Here is a 7,139-nt window from a genome sequence, read left to right on the forward strand (position 1 = left end):
GATGAGCCTACGCTCGATGAAGGGCCAGAGCCTGGTTCCCGATGAGGTATGGTGTTCGATGGCGCTGTTAATCAATATGGAAATGGTATTGGGGCAGTGATTATTACTCCTTAGGGCACACATTTTCCTTTTACAACAAGGCTAACGTTCAAATGCACGAATAATATGGCGGAGTATGAGGCATGTATTATGGGTTTGGAATAATGTATTGATCTTAGGATCAAACATCTTGATGTTTATGGTGATTCGACCCTTGTTGTTAATCAGATTAAGGGTGAATGAGAGACGAATCAGCCTGGCCTCTTCCCATACAGAGATTATGCGAGGAGGATTTCAACTTTCTTTACTAAGGTTGACTTCCATCATATTCCTCGAGATGAGAATCGGATGGCAGATGCTTTTGCTACGCTTACTTCGATGATTATGGTGAAATATTGGAATGAAGTTCCCAATATTACTGTGATGCGCTTGGATAGACCGGCTCATGTATTTGTAATTGAAGAAGTGAAAGATGATAAGCCATGGTATTTTGAAATCATATGCTTTCTTCAGAGTAAGATTTACCCGCCTAGGGCATCTGTTAAAGATAAGAGTGTAAGGGCAAAGTGTCAGACAACATACGATCGCAAATTTCGATGATGACAAATGACCATCATAGATGAATAGACATTGTCGATTCCACGTCTACAAACGAATGCAACACATCACCTATCGTATCCTTTCCTATGATTATCTAAATCTGTTATAATTCTTAAAAACATATGTGGACAAGATGTGGTCATGACAAAATGCATGAAAACCACAAAAACCAAAAATCTGAATTTTTGCAGATTTGCAGGGCGTTGAGTCGACCATAGGTCAGCGCATGGAGGCTTTGAGTCGACCGCAAGGGTCAGCGCATGAGCCACGGGTCAGCGCATAACTCAGACAAATTGGAGATTGGTCAGCGCATAATTGCTTGAGTCGACCATAAGGGTCAGCGCATAGCTCACGGGTCAGTGCATAAATCCCTTGAGTCGACCACAGGTCGGCGCATGGCATAGTGATGCTATCCACGGGTCAGCGCATGAAACCTTCGAGTCGACCATAGGGGTCAGCGCATTCCCCACGGGTCAGCGCACGCCGACCTATGGTCGACCGCTCGGGCGTAAACTCAGTTTTCTGAGTATTTTCCACTGTTTGAAAAGCTGTTATTTTTGGTTGGTAAGCTATTACTATAAATAGAAGTCAAAACACTTTTATTAACTAACATTTGTCAATTTGAGTTCAAGTGTTCAAGGAAACAAGAAAGAGTGAAAAAGGTGTCCAAGACTCATCATCTTCATCTTCAACATTTCACAACACATCAACTGCACACAATTACTTTTGATGTGGTTCGTGATCGATTAAAGGTGATAAGGTTCGAAGCTGTGATCGAAGAATCCAGTTCGGGTTGAAGCTTGTGGCAGGTTCTTTCTTGAATAAAACCGTTGGGGTTTTGTCCTCCAATACGGGTTTGTGTTTGGGGGTTTTTGGACGAATCGTTCTTCAATATTCAGCCGAGCGAAGGTGATTGAGAAGAGGAAGTCTTCGTCAGTCTAGTAGCGGATTCGGTGGCATTGAAGTGAAGGATTCGGGTTCGACTCGTTGTGTTTGAGATCAGTCGGGCCGAGGGTTTGAAGAACGGAAGATTCTTCAACAAAGGGGCTGGAATCGGAGGTCTAGCATCAACAATCGAAGGTCTTGATTCATCTTGAATCAAGGAGCAAGGAGAGGAAGCATCATTCAACACATGGGAAATTCTGTTGTTTGCGTGCTTTGCAATCCTTATATAAACGATTAAATTTCACAGGTGATATCTAATTAATCATCTCAATTCTAATTTTAGAACTGAGGGCAGACGTACCCCGAAGCGAGGACGGCGGGGGAACTGCCTCATCAAATCTCTGTCTTCTTTAATTTTCTGCATAAGTGCTTTTCAGCTTAAAAATTAAGTGATTTTAGTTTAAGCAATTTTCCCAAACTTTGATATAAGTTGAGTAAGAAACTAAAACTGCTGTTTGAATACAAAGTACAATAGTATATTGTAGTAGATAAATTTGAATTACTTACTCAACTCAAATATCTCTTGGAGTGTATGCACACCAAGTGTTTGTGAATTTGCATAAGCCAAAGTTGCCTTAAGTTTGCACTCAGTTTAATTTGATATTTTGGATCATTGGAACTAGGCTTACTAGTTAGTGAAATATATCAATTGAGTGTGCAAATAGTGTAGTGATTAGTATTTCATTTTATCTCTAATCCATTAGCTTAACGCATATCCGGTTTTCCAATAACGGTTCGTTTTAGACTAAAATTTTCCTCGGCCGCTTCCGCATTCAAAACAAATTTTCAAAACCAATTTTCTCTCAAATTGGTAGCGCCGACTCAAGTTTTTAATTGGGATCTATTCAACCCCCCCTTCTAGATCCGTGCCATAGTCTAACAAGTGGTATCAGGAGCTCCGGTTCACTCCGTGCTTCAAAATACAACGTTGATAGAAAATGGCTAACGAACCTAAATGGGCTTACAATAAAGCTCCCGTTTTCAATGGTGAAAATTATAGTTATTGGAAAGACTGTATGCGGGTGCACATAAATTCCATAGATAGAAAAATATGGAATGTTATTCTCAATGGTCCAATTCAAATAACCATGACCAATGAGAACAACGAAGTGGTGCCTAAGCCCGAAGCACAATGGACCGATGATGATGATAAGAAATACAATTTTGATTGGAAAGCCAAAAATATCCTAATCTCCTCATTAGGTGTAGATGAATACTATCGTGTATCCCATTGTCCTACTGCTAAGGCCATGTGGGATTCACTACAAATTGCCCATGAGGGGACAAATGATGTTAAATTGGCTAGAATCAATACACTAACACAAGAGTTTGATCTCTTTTTCATGGAGCAAGGGGAAACCATTGCTGACATGCAAAAGAGATTCACTCATCTCATCAATCGATTACATTCACTTGGTAGGCCTGTTTCCAATGATATTGCTACTAATAAGATCTTAAGATGTCTTAACAGGGAATGGCAGCCGAAAGTGACCGCCATAAAAGAGGCAAATGATCTTACCAAATTGGACTTGACAACATTGTTCGGTAAACTACAAGAGCACGAACAAGTTCTCTTAAGCCTGGAACAACACGAAAAGAAAGACAAGAAAGACAAAGCAAAGGTGAGTGAAAAGAAATCAATAGCTCTAAAGACTTCCTCCTCAAAGTCTCAAGCAAAAGAGCAAAGTGATTATTCATCGAGTGACGAAGAAGAAGAGGATAAGAGTGAAGATATGGGGCTGTTCGTCAAACGCTACAACCGTTACGTGAGAAAGAACGGCATCCAACATTCCGAGAAGAACTTGGTAAACTTCCGGAAGCAATCTAGGTTCTCCAAAAATGATGACTCAAAAGGAAAAACAACTAGAGGGTCGTGCTATAAGTGTGGAAAGCCGGGTCACTACAAACCGGACTGTCCGATGAACAAAAAGACAAAAGAAAAAGATTCATACAAATCACACAAGAAACCATCAAAGCCAAGGAGAGCATACATAGCTTGGGAAAGCGATAGCGACTCCTCCGATGATGAAAGTTCTAGTGATGAAGATGAAAATGCAAATCTATGTCTTTCTGCTCATCAAAAGAACAAAAAGAAACAGGTACGACATGCTAAATATGAAAAATCCTCTAGTATGTCTCATCATGAATTGCAAACTGCTTTTGATACTTTACACTATGAAGCGAAAGAGGCCTTTAAAAGGCTTGCCTCAAATAAGAATTTTTTTTCTCATTTGGAACATAAAATTCAAGAGTCCGAACGGAAACTTGAGGCACTTAAAGCTTCCATAGTGGAAAGCACAAAAACAAGTTATGAGGACCTTAAAAGTAGAATGATGAACTTTGGGTGTGATACTTGTTACATTTGGCAAGGTGAAGTAAGAAACCTAAAAGCCAAACTTGACAAGGCTCTTGAGCCCAAGATTACTTTTGCTATCGACAAATCAAATTTTCGAAAAAGTATGGTTAATCCATATCAAAAATATAAATATGTTATAAAAGATGAAGATAGCAAAAGCAATCCAAATGTAACTTTCTCTTGTCTCTATTGTTGCAAGAAAGGCCATTCCATTGCTAAATGTAGATTTAGGAGGTTTTTAGTTCCTAAAGGCATTTATCAATGGATGCCCAAATGCAACCATTTCGTTCCTCACCACTCAGGACCCAATAAGCAATTGGGTACCTTCTCTTGTTAATTATCTTGTCACAGGTACAATGCCTCGAGACTACCGAGAGAAGATGGTTTCTCGACAGTGGATGCTCAAGGCACATGTCAGGTGACATATCTCTCTTCATTGACTTTGTGGCTAAGAAGAAGGGATATGTAACTTATGGTGACAACAACCGTGGAGCAATACTTGGTAAAGGTAGTGTAGGTAATCCCTCCTCTACTACTATTTCTGATGTTTTGCTTGTCGAAGGTCTTAAACACAATCTACTTAGCATCAGTCAATTATGTGACAAAGGATACAATGTATCGTTTTCAAAAGATTGTTGCAAAATTGTATATAATGATGATAAGAAGAGCATGTTTAATGGTCTTCGTGTGAACAATGTCTATATGCTTGACTTAAATGAAGTATCGTTAACAAGTGACAAATGCCTTGTAACAATGAGTGAAGATTCATGGTTATGGCATAGGCGTTTAGCACATGTTAACTTTGACTTACTCAACAAAGTAGTCTCAAAAGATCTAGTCCTAGGTCTCCCCAAAATTAAGTTCACCAAGGATCACCTTTGTGATGCTTGTCAAAAAGGGAAGCAAACGAGGATCTCTTTTAAATCCAAAAATATTGTTTCAACAACGAGACCTCTCGAGCTTCTCCATATGGATTTATTTGGGCCATCTAGGATTAAAAGTCTAGGAGGAAACTATTACGGTTTCGTAATAGTGGACGACTTTTCTCGATTTTGTTGGACTATTTTCTTAGTAAGTAAGAGCGACACATTCGCCGCCTTTGAACGATTTGCTAAGCTTTCCCAAAATAAACTAAATACAAACATTGTTGCAATTAGAAGTGATCATGGAGGTGAATTTGAAAATCACTTATTTGAAGAATATTGCGGTAACCATGGTATTGATCATAACTTCTCCGCTCCACGTACTCCTCAACAAAATGGGGTTGTGGAGCGTAAAAATCGAATTTTGGAAGAATTGGGAAGAACAATGATCAATGAAAGTGGCTTACCGAAATATTTTTGGGCTGACGCCATTAGTACGGCTTGTTACGTTCTGAATAGGGTACTCATTCGCCCCATTCTAAACAAAACACCGTATGAACTTTTAAAAGGGCGAAAGCCAAATGTTTCTCACTTACATGTCTTTGGTTGCAAATGTTTTGTATTGAACAATGGAAAGGAAAACTTAGGGAAATTCGATTCCAAGGCCGACGAAGGTATCTTCCTCGGATACTCTCAATCTAGCAAAGCATATAGAATATACAACAAGCGATTACTTACTGTAGAAGAGTCTGTACATGTCACTTTTGATGAATCCAATCCGAGAAATGTCGGAAAGGGTAGTGTTTTTCATGGTGCAGGTACATCTACCGAAGACATACTCAAAGGTGGCGAGCCGGGGATTGATCAACCCGACATAGTCAAAATTGAGGAGGACAAAGATGTACACCATGAGGAAACCGAGGTAGTTCATCCGCCTTCAAACGATGATCTTCCTCAAGCTTGGAAGTCCTCCAAAGACCATCCAATAGACAACATTCTCGGGGACATCTCAAAGGGTGTAACAACTCGATCTAAGCTAAGTAATTTCTTTATCACTTTGCTTTCGTTTCGCAGATGGAACCTAAAAACCCTAAAGAAGCCCTACTTGATGAACACTGGTTTTTATCAATGCAGGAGGAACTTAATCAGTTCACCAGAAATGAGGTTTGGGACCTTGTCCCTCCTCCGCGAGATCATCGAGTAATCGGCACCCGATGGGTGTTTAGGAACAAGCTGGACGAAAACGGGGTAATAACCCGTAATAAGGCGCGTTTAGTCGCGCAAGGGTATAACCAAGAGGAAGGCATCGACTATGAGGAAACTTATGCGCCGGTTGCCCGACTCGAGGCTATACGCCTTCTCCTTGCTTTCGCTTGTGCGAAAGACTTTAAGCTATTCCAAATGGATGTCAAGAGTGCGTTCCTTAACGGTCACATAAATGAAGAGGTTTGTGTCGCACAACCTCCGGGTTTCGAATCCCATGAGTATCCTGATCATGTTTATAAACTAAAAAGAGCTTTGTATGGCCTCAAACAAGCTCCTAGAGCTTGGTATGAGAGACTAAGCAAATTCTTACTCGATCAAAAATACTCAAGAGGAAAGGTTGACACAACCCTCTTCATTAAACGTCAAGGAAATCACTTAATATTAGTGCAAATTTATGTAGATGATATCATATTTGGATCTACTAACATGAATCTTGTGAGAGAGTTTTCTGACCTTATGCAGGGTGAATTCGAGATGAGTATGATGGGGGAGCTCACATACATTCTCGGTCTGCAAATTAAACAGCTCAAAGAAGGAACTTTCGTGAGCCAGACAAAGTACTGTTTGGACCTTATCAAGAGATTTGACATGGCAAAAGCTAAGGCCATAGACACCCCCATGCCTACGTGTACCAACTTGAACAAAGATGAAGACGGTAAGGAAGTAGATGTAAAACGGTATAGAGGTATGATTGGTTCACTCCTTTATCTTACTGCTTCTCGTCCCGATATTATGTTTAGCGTATGCATGTGTGCAAGATATCAATCATGTCCCAAGGAATCCCATTTAAAAGCCGTCAAACGAATACTTTGATACCTATCCGGTACTCCGAAGTATGGACTGTGGTATTCCAAAGGTAATGATTGTTCTTTGGTAGGTTTTTCCGATTCCGACTTTGCCGGTTGCAAATCGGATAGGAAGAGCACCAGTGGCACTTGTCACTTATTTTCAAACTCTTTGGTCAGTTGGCATAGCAAGAAACAGGTTTCTGTTGCATTGTCAACCGCCGAAGCGGAATATGTTGCCGCCGGTAGTTGTTGTGCCCAAATCCTATGGATTAAGCAACAACT

The sequence above is a fragment of the Lathyrus oleraceus genome, chromosome 6, assembly GCF_024323335.1.
Source record: "Lathyrus oleraceus cultivar Zhongwan6 chromosome 6, CAAS_Psat_ZW6_1.0, whole genome shotgun sequence".
NCBI lineage: Eukaryota > Viridiplantae > Streptophyta > Magnoliopsida > Fabales > Fabaceae > Lathyrus > Lathyrus oleraceus.